We start from the raw sequence: 13515 nt of genomic DNA, 5'->3' as shown, positions 1-13515 counted from the left end.
AGCCATGGTACAGGCAGAAACAGACAAACATAAAAAGAAACAAAAAATTTGAAAAATATAAAGGCTCCTAATAGGGCAACATGCACAGGATTAAACTTTTTCTTCTCCAAAGTATAAACTTCTAAGAAGCATTAAAAAGCTGTCAAGAATTATAAATGGACCATGATCAAAAATGGCAGAAGAGAGATGCCAAGAACTCATCTCCTCCATAAAAAAGAACCAAAATAACAAGAATATAACTACATTTTGAGGGGAGTGATTGTAGGATCACAATGTATATTATGAAGAGACACTGGAGGCTTGGAATATTCAGAGACCTGAGATACAGCATAGAATGAGATAAAATACCCGTATCACCCAGCTTGGCTCCACAGCTCGCTTGGGAGGGAAGGAACTCCCATCTTCAGGGTGAAAGACTAAGAAACTCTATCAATGTGGATACTGAAAATTCTAGCTACCGGAAAGTTTCTCAAACCCACAGATTCACTGTGAAATCTGCATATTAGGCTTGCTTTGGAAAAGGATCTCACAGCAAGTCTCCTAGCAGACACTCAAAAGTACTGAAATCAGGAGCGATTTTGGGTGGATATAAAACCTCTTACATATTTTCTATCTCTTGGATTCCTACTGGAGTGGCTTTTGGGGTAACTATCTTGCAAAAACAGCTCAGCCTGGCAGAGTGATTGTAACCTGTTTGGGTTCACTACTTAGTAGGATACAGATGTTGAAACATTAAAGTTAAGGGAAGGTGCAACCCTCCAGAAAAGCCCTGAGTTTGAACCCCAGAGCTAGGACAAAAAATGTCTGTCCCCACAAAAGTGACAGTAATAACTCACCTATCATATCAGGACATTTTAATGTAGAAGAACACAAACTATGAAAAACTAAGGCAAGGGGGCTGGGAAGGTGGCTCAGTGGTAGAGCACTTGCCTTGCATGCCTGAGGCCCTGGGTTCGATTCCTCAGCACCACATAAGCAAAAAGAAAAAAGCCGGAAGTGGCGCTGTGGCTCAAGTGGTAGAGTGCTAGCCTTGAGCTGAAGAGCTGAGGGACAGTGCCCAGGCCCAGAGTTTAGGCCCCACGACCGGACCCCCCCCCAAAAAAAAAAGAAAAAGAAAAACTAAGGCAAAATGATGCCTCCAAAACAATATAATTCTGTAGAATCAGATTCTAAAGAAACTGACAGAGGTGAAGTGCTTGCTAAAAAATTGGCAAGTACATCATTTGTGTAGTTTCATATCACAAATTTATGCTAGTTCAAACATTTTCAAATAGCCATAATTCAATATATCTAGAGGGTGATCTCTACTTCTGCAAATAAACTTTATTCAGATTACACCTCATTTTGGAAGGTCCCTCTACTTTTACATTCTTCCTTTCTCTTAATTTGAGCATAATTTTCTCCTTTGTTCCTAGTACCCCAGACATACATTTGTCACAAAATATGTTTTTTTGTTTAGAGCAATGCTGAATTTATTTGCATGGCTTATCTTCTGTTCCATGGACCAATTAATGTAGTGCTTGGACTTCCAGGAATGAACAATGGTTTATTACATTATTCATTGTTTGTAAAAAAAAAATTTAATACAGACTATTTTGTCCATAAAGTCTAAAATAGTTAATGTATAATTTGCATATGCAATAAGTTTTAGTATAATTATAACTTTGTCAATAAAATATTTTATTAGAAGGTAGGACTAAAATCATATCAATGTTTCTTAAGTATTTTCTTTTAAATAAAAATACACAAATGCCAATTATTTCTCAATCTTTTGCTATAGAGCCAAAGACTTGTTTAAGAATCCATTGACTGGGGCGGGGGAATGTAATCGTGGAGATGGGAGGGCAGAGATGGAAGGGGAAAAACAAAGGAGGAGACAACAATGCTTGATAAGAAATGTACTCATTACCTTGCTCATGTAATTGTAACCCCTCTGTATGGTATTTTTACAATAAAAAACATTAAAAAAGAATCCATTGATTAGAATTTCATGATATTGTTCATACATATAAAGACATTATTACTGTCTAGGATTTTTAGCTTTGTTTCCTTCAAGATGTAAAAAGAAACCAAAGATGCTTGCGAAGAAATTGAAGTAAAAAACCTAGATTGTTATTACTGTCTCTTAAGGCTTTTATGGTATCTTACGCTTCTCTAATTAAGCAGAAACTTAATGTTAGTATGCCTTTATTGATTATTTCCAAGCATTTAAGTCAAATTTCCAGTGGTACATAGGTGAAATATATTTCACTGAGAAGAGTGGATGTCCTATTGTGCAAGGTGCTTTCATGTATCCTCGCTTGACACTTTTTAAATTTTTTAGAAATTATATAGACTATAAGACTTTCTAAATCACTGTGCTTATAAATTAGGTTTATTTTCTTTTCTTTTCTTTTCTTTTTTTTTTTGTCGGTCGTGGGGCTTGAACTCTGGGCCTGGGCGCTGTCCCTCAGCTCTTCAGCTCAAAGCAAGCGCTCTACCACTTGAGCTACAGCGCCACTTCCTAGGTTTATTTTCATCAGAAGCCTTACCAAATGAAATATTTATTCCACTGTATACAAGAGAAAATTAAAGATTAGCAATTAACAGCTAATAATGATAAGAATTGAGTAGAGGTACCCTAATTCACTTAGTGAAAAGCAGACAATGGTTTCTCTAATTACTCTTAGTGTTAAAGGATGATAAGTGAAATTAGAAAATGAATTAATAGAATTCTTATGGGTTTGCAGTTTCTTTCAACAGCTTTAGCAATATATAATTGATAACAGTAAGTCATATTTAATTAACAAAAATTGATAAGTATTTAAAACTGATAAGTTTTGACAAGTTTATAACTGTGTATAAATTACAAGATAATGAATATATTGATTTTTACTTCAAGTTCTCTCATATCCCTTTCTGTTTCTTGGTCCTTTTCTTCCCTTCCAGTCCCCATATCTAAGTAAATAATGATCTACCTCTCTTCATCATAGATTCTGTTTTTTAAATTTTATTATTTGATTAGCTTGCATTAGTTGCACAAAGTGTTTTCATTTTAATATTTCCACACTTTGATCGTTTGTTCCTCATATTACAATTTCTTATACCTCTTCCTCCTTCTAAAAACAATTTTAGTGGGCTTTTTTTATTCTGTTTTCATGTGTGCATATATAAAGCACTTTGATCATATTTGCTTCCCTCTTCACATTCTCTTTTTGCTCTACCTGCTTCCAATGATTTCCCACCCCCAAACATTCTCTCACCATTAAGTATGTCAGCTGGGGAATTTTCATTGATGTCAATGGTTAAGATAAAAAAGTTCTATTCTTACTGTGCTGTCTTTATCATGAAAGTATATTGAAATTGTCAAATGAGTTTATATGTTTTGTTATACCTATTTTCCCTTTATTTTGTATAAGATGGTGAACTACATTGATGGATTCTTGTATATTGAGCCTCTACAACTAGTTTTCTCCTTGCCATAGGCTTGACATATGATTTAGCATTTCTTCTTCTAAGTACATACTCAAGAAAAAATATACATCCCCCAAACATTTACATATGAATGGTAATACTATAGGTATTCATAATATCCAAAAAGTAATAATAACTCCAATAGTCACTAACTAGTTATTGGATAAATAGTATATAGTATTTCCATATAAAGGAATATCTTTCAGTCACAAAATAATGAAATGTTTGTATATATTAAACATGGATGAAATTAGTTATCATTTCTCTAGGTGAAAGAAAAATGCAATAGATCACATGATTCCATTTTTAAGAAATGTTCAGTAGAGACATATATAGAGAGGGAGAGTGATTTAGTATTTACCAAGCATGGGAGAGTTTGAAAGAAATGGACAATAGCTGCTTATAGGTATTGGCTTCCCTTCTAAGATGAGGAAAATATTTGAAAGTTGCTTGTGCTGATAGTATTACAATTCTGTGAATATACTAAAAATCATGGATTCATGTAACAAATTAGAAAATTATATGACATATGTTTTATATAATAAATATATTAAAATCAATGGCAATAGAGAAGTCTATAGACAACAACTGAAGGAACTCATTCCTAAAAGATCCACATCAAGGAAAAAAAATGACCTTCAGGTAGAAGAACAACAATGCTATAAGGAAACATGTATCAACACATAAAAATAAAAAGCATCCAAAATAACATATGCATGATGTTAATTTTTAAATTACTTAAATTAGATAAAAGAAATTATATAAATTATATGAAAGAAATTATATAAAAGAAATTATATTTGTGAAGAAAATAATATCAATATAACTGTGGCTTTGTAATATATGTAAATGGATATGTAATATACTACATGCATACAAGTATATAAAGATGTAAATACACCATATGTAATGACACTAATAACTCAAAGGCCAAGAAAGGAAAATGGAAATATACGGCTTAAAGTGACTTATATACAAAGTAGATTATGGTTGGTTCCAGATAATACTATTAATCTTACAACCAATAAAATAACAGACAAAAATCAAATGTATATCCTAAAATTTAAGAGTAATGGAAAGGATGGGTAGAGAATGGATGGATGAGAATATTGAAATGGGTGATATTGATCAAGATACATTGTATCCACAATCTGCTTTATTAAATGATAACTCCTTTGTACAACTAGCTAAAGATAAAAATATTAAAACAATAAAATAAAAAATAATGCTAAGTCAGGCTCAGAGAGGCAAATGACACGTTTTCTCTCATACGTACAAGCTAGACCTAACAATACAAACAAATATTATAACATATACAGGTTTATATGCCAAACTAATGCTATTATAAGATAACAGAGATAAAATCAAGTCACATACTTGTTAGCTGAGTAGGTCATTCCAATCTCTCATTCCACTCTGAGTTGTTTGTTCTATTCTTAGAGAACAACTGAACTCTTAACCTAGTACAGTCTTCCTCCAGATGCATTTGGTCAAACTGTCATGGGTATTGGAGGCTAATGAGAAGGATTGAGTCAGTGGAGAGAGTCAATGCCGCTACAGAACTCAAGTCTGCTACTCTAAAGACAAGTTGCAAATTAAAAAAAAAGACTTTTCCGTCAGTGGTGTGGTATTCTTCTATAAGTATAGCACATAACAATGTGAACCAGTCTCTCAGGTAGAGGGTTATTCCTCTCAGACTTACTTTTTTTCTATGATGTGGTAAAAAAAGATTTTCAAAAATGAAAAAAGGCCCTAACACTTTATGCCAATAGGCATCTACCCAGTTACAACCTGCTTCTGATCACATGTTCAATTGAGGAGAAAAGATATAAAGTAGAAGTGTGCTCTGTCCTGAGAAACAAATTTGCAGAAATTCACCAAGTGGATATTGAGAGTTGTTTATTTTGGCCATTATGTAAAGATTGAATTTAGCATACACATAAGCTAGTGTGTGAAATTAACAATTACACAGAACAATGAAAAAGAAGAAAAATATTAAATGCTAGTATTCTACAGTGAGTCTAAGTCAGTCAAAATGTCTCCTTTTATTTCTGCAATAATACCAGTGACCTCTCCGCCTACCCAGTTCTTTATTTGCCTATCTCTGTTGTGAGTTTTGCCCTTTTAAGTAGACATTTGAGTTAGTTTTCTCCTTTATGTATTTATTTTTTTGAGAAAGAATATTCCTATGGATCCCAGGCTGACCTTGAGCTCTGTGTAGACCAGGGTAACCAAAAATTCATTTCTCTTGCCTCAGATCTCCAAGAACTAGGATCTCAAGCATGTGCCCACATCCAGCTATCTTCCCCTTAATTCTTAATCCTGTTGCACATTATATTTACCGTTTTGAAGCATGAGTTTATTATGGATGACTATGATCCTTTTCAAGCTCTGTCCAAACAACTCAAGAGGACAAGGAATCAGCGCATGAAACCCCTTGCCCACCATTTGGTGGCCAAGAAAGAGAAAGGACAAAGGCCTTCCAATTGGTGCTTATAAAACAAAACAACACAACGTAATGCTCATACTCCACTCAATTTCCCAATATTGATTGTTTTCGTTTTCTGTTTCTTCAAAATAATGGACCAGCTGCTTGAAATAGCAAACATTTATTATCTTAGTTTTCTTAGATCAGAAATCCAGGTGCAGCTTAGCTAAGTCCATTGCTCAAGGTCTCACAAGGCTGAAATTAAGGTGTTGGCTAGGCTTAATTTTCCTCAGAGGCTTGATGGGAAAATCCACTCCCAAGTTTCTTCAGGTTATTTGCAGTATCATTTCCTTTTGGCTATAGAACTCATGTTGGCTTTTTTCTCTAAGGCCTGAGGGAAAGGTCTTTAGCCTTAAGGAAGGCCCCAGTACCTTTTTTTGTTAAGATTTTACTTGGGATAATCTTTCTTCCATCAGTTCAAAATCAACTAAACTTGGGACATCACTTCTATGGATAATACTTTCACCATGTCATATCTAATGAGTGAGAAAAGTTACAGATCCATTTTATGTTCATTGTATTTTGATGTATTACATCAACCTGATTATCTCTTCCAGCAACTATGGGAGTAACTATGCTCACATGGCTTAACATTCTTCAAGTGTACATTGACTACAAAGTGAGATTAATAAGATATTTTCCAAAAGCTTTTGTCAGAGAGAGAGAAAGAGAGAGAGAGAGTGAGTGAGTGAGAGAGAGAGAGAGAGAGAGAAAAAGAGAGAGAGAGAGTGTGTGTACTGGAGCTTGAACTAGGCCTGGGTGCTGTCTCTGATCTTTTTCCTCAAGGCTAGTCCTCTACCACTTGAGCCACTTGTGGATTTTTTTAAGTAGTTTATCAGATATACGAGTCTCATGGGACTTTCCTGTCCAGGCTGGCTTAAAACCATGGTCCTCAGATCTCAGCCTCCTGAATAGCTAGAATTACAGGCATGAGCCGCTGGCTCCTGGCTTGTCAAAGTATTTTGACTTTTAATAATTTCTCTAAAGTTGAATTGGGGTAGACTTCCTATATCTTTCACCCCAACAATCTCAGACTATATTCTGTTTTTTGTAAATTAATTTTCCCATACAGATTTCTCTTTGATATTTATTTTAATATATTTATATCACAAATACAAATACAAATGTTGGAAAGTTCACTCTGACTTTCTCTAAGTTGTACATCTATGTTCAGAAGACTACTGGCTACACACAAAAAAGGCTACATTGGCGAAACTGCAGAATAGAGTATGTGATTCAAAAGTTTTTTCCCCAAAGAATATCTCAGCAGTCAAGATATTGTTTTATTAAATACATATTTTGGATAACTCTTAGGGTTTCCTAACTGTACAAATGTGCAATCAACATCATTATGAGTCACTAAAACAGAATATAAACTTTAGCCAACAGTAAACTTGAAGCGAGGAAATTTTGTTGGACAGGCAGAAAGTGATAGAAGAGGGTCTGGGAAGGTGGCTCAGTGGTAGAGCGCTTGCCTTGCATGCATGAGGCTCTGGGTTCGATTCCTCAGCACCTCATAAGCAGAAAAAGCTGGAAGTGGCGCTATAGCTCAAGTGGTAGAGTGCTAGCCTTGAGCTGAAGAGCTGGGGGATAGCACCCAGGCCCAGAGTTCAGGCCCCACAATCGACCCCCCCCCCAAAAAAAGTGATACAAGAGCAGCTGATTATGAAATATTTATTTTTAATCTTTCCCTTGGCATAAATAAATCTTTCACTGGGACTACTAAGACTGATGTTTGGCACTTGAACTCTTGAGTATACTTTTCATTTAATAGCTTTACTGAAGAATAACTGATATAGAATAAATTGCCCAAATTTAAAGTGCAAACTCAGATTCACCTGAATATGTATACCTTCATGAAATCATCAATGTAATTATTTAATGAACACATTCATCCCAAGCTTCATCAAACCTCTTTGTTTCTTTTATCTTTTGATTTTTTTGTCAGTTGTGGGGCTTTAATTCATAGTTGTAAATTCATTTTTAACTGATATATAAAACACAGAAATTACATATGTGGAATAGAGAGGGAGAAATGTGGGCCAAAACAATCATTATATTCAATGTAAAAATGTATACATATGAGTGGTGTAATATGCAATGTATTGATATGCATTGATTGGTGTATACGTTAAATAGTTGAAATTTGGGTAAACATTTATCTCCTAAAAGAACTTGTCATTTCTTGGGAGGGATAGGGAAGAATGATGAAAGGAGTGACATTGATCAAGACACATTTTTTTGTGTGTGGTCATAAACTGCTTTGTTGAATGGCAGTTCCTTCGACAACCACTTAAAGATAATAAAACTATAAAGAAACTTAAAAATGTCATTTATTTATTGTGAGAACTTTTCAAATTCGTTCTTAAAACTTTTAGAAATATATAGATTATATTTTATTTACAGCCATGGCTTCATCAATGTTACTACATGAAATAAGATTTAATTCTTCTTTGTGAATAGACAGAAAGTGATAGAGAAGTTTACCCAAATTTAAACATTTAATGTATTCATGGATTGACACACGCCAAACATTGCATATTACCTTATTCATATGCATAGTTTTTACAGTGAATATAATAGTTTTTACAGTGAATATAATAGTTTTTACAGTGAATATAATGATTTATTGGCCCACCTTTTCCTTTTCCAGTCCATAATGTTTCTTTGCAAATATGTATATTTTCTTTCTAAATATGTACATTTTCTTTATGCTGATAGTCATTTAGTTTGTTTCCATTTCTTGGTTATTGTGAACAGTGTTACAATCAACATAGAAGTGCAGATAACCCTCCAACATGCAGATTTTATTTCCTTTGGATATAGAGTCAAAGGTAGGATTACTTGCTTGTATGAAAGTCATATTTTCAGGGTTTTATTTTTGTTTGTTTGTTGGTTTTGGGGCTTGAACTCAGGTCCTAGGTGCTGTCCCTGTGCTCTTCAGTTCAAGGCTAGCACTCTACAACTTGAACCACACGTCACTTTCAGGTTTCTGGTGGTTAATTGAAGATAAGTGTCTCACAGACTTTCCTGCCCTGGCTGGCTTTGAACAGCGATCCTCAGATCTCAGCCTTCTGAGTAGCTACGACTACACGCATGAGCCACTGGCGCCCAGCAGTTTTTAAAGAAATTTTCAGACTGTTTTCCATAATTATACCAGCTTACATTACCACCATCAATGTGTAAGCATTCTTTTCCTCAGCCTCCTCTCTCGAATCTAACGTTCATCTTTTTTTTAGATGCTGTATAGCACAGTATTGCCTCAGTTGCTGATCTACTTGAATATGCCTCTAACAGATATATTTAATCTTGAGGAAGGCCATTTTGGAAAGGAGGAATGGTAGGCGATGTAGTCATAATATTCAATGTACATATGTGAACTAGGAATCTTGGAAAGGTGGGTAGGAATGGGATAGATGGGTGAATGATGGAAGGGGTGACTGATCAAGATACATTATACATTGAAACACCCTTGATTTACAATTATTTAAAGATTGTAAGGAAAAGGAAAAAGAAAAAAACAATTTCAACAGGTATGGTTATATCACAGTGTGATTTCAATTTGTGTTTACCTAGTGATCAGTGAGGCTGAACATCTTTTCATAAACATATGCATTTTGTATAGCTTCTTTTCAAAAAGATACTGTTCAAAATCTTTGTCTACATGTAATTTTCCTGTTTGCTTTGTGTTCTTAATTTATTTGTGCTCTTTGGACTTTAGACACATGTTTGTAAAATGTTTTATTCATTGCATTCATATTTAAATTAGAGCATAAAGCATAAAATACATATTGGTGAGGCACCATGTGATGTTTTGAAAAAATACATTTTATCTAGTGTTTAAGTCAGGTAAACATCTATCTCTTAAAACATCTTTTATTTCTTTTTGTGTGTGTGCGCCAGTCCTAGGGCTTGAACTAGGAACTGGGCACTGTCCTTCAGCTTTTGTGCTCTAAGTTAGAGCTCTACTATGTGAACCACAGCTCCACTTCTGGATTTGTAGTGTTTAATTGGAGATGTGTCTCAAGGACTTTCTTTCCTTTGGTTTGCTTAAAACCAAGTCTCCAGATCTCAGTCTCCGGAGTAGATGAAATTACAGGTGTGAGGCATCACTGCCTAATTCATAAAATTTTCAAAATCTACTCTTTTTGTTTTTCAAAATATACAGTATATTATGATTATTTGTAGTAACCTTACTATGCAATAGTACTTTAGAACTTCTTGTTCTTATCTTACTATAACTTCTTGATCAATAGGTACTGATCAAACTTCCTGTCTCTTGTTTTTTAGTATTCCACAAATGAGTTGTAAAATGCAGTACTTTTATTTCTGTGCATGGCATATTTCACTTAATGTAGTGATCTCCAATTCTATTACATTAATAAAGATGAGAGGGTTTCATAATTTTATCAGTGAATAATATTCCATGATGTGTATATATCATGTTTCTTTAAATTTTATTAGCCTATGCCGGGCGCTGGTGGCTCACGCCTGTAATCCTAGCTACTCAGGAGGCTGAGATCTGAGGATCGCGGTTCAAAGCCAGCCCGGGCAGGAGAGACCATGAGACTCCTATCTCCAATAAACAACCAGAAAAACCGGAAGTGGCGCTGTAGCTCAAGTGGTAGAGCGCTCGCCTTGAGCTGAAGAGCTGAGGGACAGCGCCCAGGCCCAGAATTTAAGCCCCACGACTGACCAAAAAAAAAAAAATTATTAGCCTATATTAAATGCACAAATAGGTTTCATAGTGATATTTTCCTACATGCATATGTTTTTATTATATGGATCCTTTGTGATCTTTTCCTTTTTTTGTTTTTTGGGGTTTTTTTGGGTCCGGTCGTGGAGCCTGAACTCTGGGCCTGGGCTCTGTCCCTCAGCTCCTCAGCTCAAGACTTGCGCTCTACCACTTGAGCCACAGCGCCACTTCTGGCTTTTTTCTTTTTGCTTATGTGGTGCTGAGGAATTGAACCCAGGGCCTCAGGCATGCAAGGCAAGCGCTCTACCACTGAGCCACCTTCCCAGCCTCTGTGACCTTTTCTTATATACACTTCCTCTCTTTGTATATAATTTAATGGCTTTATTTTATTTTATTTTATACTTCAGTTATATTCGCCCACCTACCACCCTCTCCTTTCACACTCCCCACACCTGCTAGATGACACTCCCTCCCAGTGCTCCTCTTAAGTTCAAGTCCTTTTTAGGTATACATTCTGCATATAAGAGAAACATTATGATATATATCTTTTTAAAATATAATTATATTGTTATTATTAAGGTGTTGTACAAAAGGGCACATGTATCTTTTGAAGATTGGCCTAGTTCACCTAATATGATGATCTCCAGATTCATTTTACTACAAATGATGTAATATCATTGTGTATAGATACATAATACTCCATTGTGTACACGTACCATATTTTCTTTATTCATTGGTTGATGGGTACCTAGACTGATTTGATAGTTTGGGTATTGTGAATACTGCCAGAATAAACATGATTTTGCAGGTATTTCTATTGTATATGTTGTTATATTCCTTTTTTTGTGGGAGGTTCCAGTGCTCGAGCTTGAACTTAGGACCTAGGTAATAGGCCTGAGCTTCTTTGATCAGGGCTAGGGCTTTACCCTTGAGCCACAGCTCTACTTGTGGCTTTTTTGGTAGTTAATTGGAGTTAAGTCTCGTGGTTTTAACTGCCCAATCTGGCTTCAAACCATTATCCTCAGATCTTAGCCTCCTAAGTACTTAGGACTAGAAGTATGAACCGCTGGTAGCCCCCATTATCTTCCTTTGTATATATACCTAATAATGGTAGAGTAGTACCATATGATAGCTCTATCATTAGGTTTTTTTTTTTTTAACTTCCATATAGAGTTCTATAGTGGCTAAATGTATCTTTCCCATCAACAGGGTTCCTTTCCCTCTGTAGCCTCACCAGCACTTATTCTTGCTCATGTTCTTGATGATAACCATTTACTGGGTTGAGATAGAATCTCAACGCTGTTTCGATTTGCATTTTCATGTTCAGTAAAGTATTCAATTCCTCCAACCATATTCACTGAAGAGACTTTTATTTTCTCATGTGTATTCTTAAAACCATTGTTGAAAATCCATTGTTCAAATTTGGTTTATTAAAGGTTTATGCAGAGGCTCAAGCTCGCTGCTGGGGTCAGAGGTCACGGCGTTCAGCTCCCAGGCTGAAGAAGAAAGATGGCGGTGGAATCGCACATTACCCAGGAGGAAATCTAGAAGGAGCCTGAGAAGCCATCGATCGTGAGAAGACTTGCCCGCTGCTGCTGCGGGTCTTCACCACCACCAATGGCCGCCGCCACCGCATGGACGCATGGACGAGTTCTCCCGCGGAAACGTGCTGTCCAGTGAGCTGCAGATCTACACCTGGATGGATGCAACCTTGAAAGAACTGACTAGTTTAGTAAAAGAAGTCTACCCAGAAGCTAGAAAGGAGGGTACGCACTTCAATTTTGCAATTGTTTTTATGGATCTTAAAAGACCTGGCTATCGAGTGAAGGAGATTGGCAGCACCATGTTTGGCAGAAAGGGAACAGACTCCATGACACTTCAGTCGCAGAAGTTCCAGATAGGCGATTATTTAGACATAGCCATTACCCCTCCCAACCGAGCACCGCCTTATGTAAAATAAGATACTTAGATACTTCTTCCTCCCCTGATTTTTGCCATTAAGCCTTAAAATTCTGAAAAATTGTAACACATCTATTTAGGAGTTAGATTTGGATGTACTATAGTATGAATATTATTAGAAGTCCACGTTTCAAGCCCTTCTGTAAAATATGAAGAAAAGTGCTCTTAGCATTCCGTGTAAAACTGTATTGTGAAATATATGTGTGCAATCAAAAATAAATAAATAAAGGTTTACGCATCTATATGCACTGGTGATTAGTAAGTGCCTGTGATTTTCATTTCTTATCATGTGTTTATATTAGGATGAAGCTAGGTTCATAAAATCAGATTGTATACATTACATGTAGATTAATTTTTAATAATTTGAGAATTTGTTTTAATTCATTAAATTTTTTCACTATTCAGCCTACTTATTCATTATCCATCTGTTTAGATTTTTTTATATCTTCATGATTCTGGTCTTTACAAGTTACTCACTTCAACTAGATAATCCATTTTGTTGGCACATAGTTGTTTATAGTGGCTTCTTCCTTCCTTCCTTCCTTCTTCCTTCCTTTCTTTCTTTCTTTCTTTCTTTTCTTTCTTTCCTTCTTTCCTCCTTCCTTCCTTCCTTCCTTCCTTCCTTCCTTCCTTCCTTCCTTCTTTCCTTCCTTCCCTCCTTCCCTCCTTCCCTCCTTCCCTCCTTCCTTCTCCCCTTCCTTTTTATTTGTCCAGGCTTGGGGCTTGAACTCAGGGACAGGGCAGTGTCCCTGAGCTTCTTTTGCTCAAGGCAAGCACTCTACCACTTAAGCCACAGGACCATATGTGGCCTTTTCTATTTATGTGGTACTGAGGAATCAAACCCAGGGCTTCATGCATGCTTGGCAAGCACTCTACCACTAAGCCACATTCCCAGCCCTATCATGCTTTCTTATAAGCC

The 13515-nt window shown here is 35.8% G+C and overlaps 1 pseudogene; it reads left to right on the top strand.

Annotated features, from left to right (window-relative positions):
• The first annotated feature begins 12131 nt into the window (after window positions 1–12131).
• Window positions 12132–12597, top strand: LOC122097677 (annotated as a pseudogene).
• Window positions 12598–13515: the final 918 nt, after the last annotated feature.

Source organism: Dipodomys spectabilis, unplaced genomic scaffold (assembly GCF_019054845.1).
Source record: "Dipodomys spectabilis isolate Male_0828 unplaced genomic scaffold, ASM1905484v1 ptg000424l, whole genome shotgun sequence".
NCBI classification, from domain to species: Eukaryota; Metazoa; Chordata; class Mammalia; order Rodentia; family Heteromyidae; genus Dipodomys; species Dipodomys spectabilis.
This window is presented reverse-complemented; position numbering and strand designations above follow the sequence as displayed.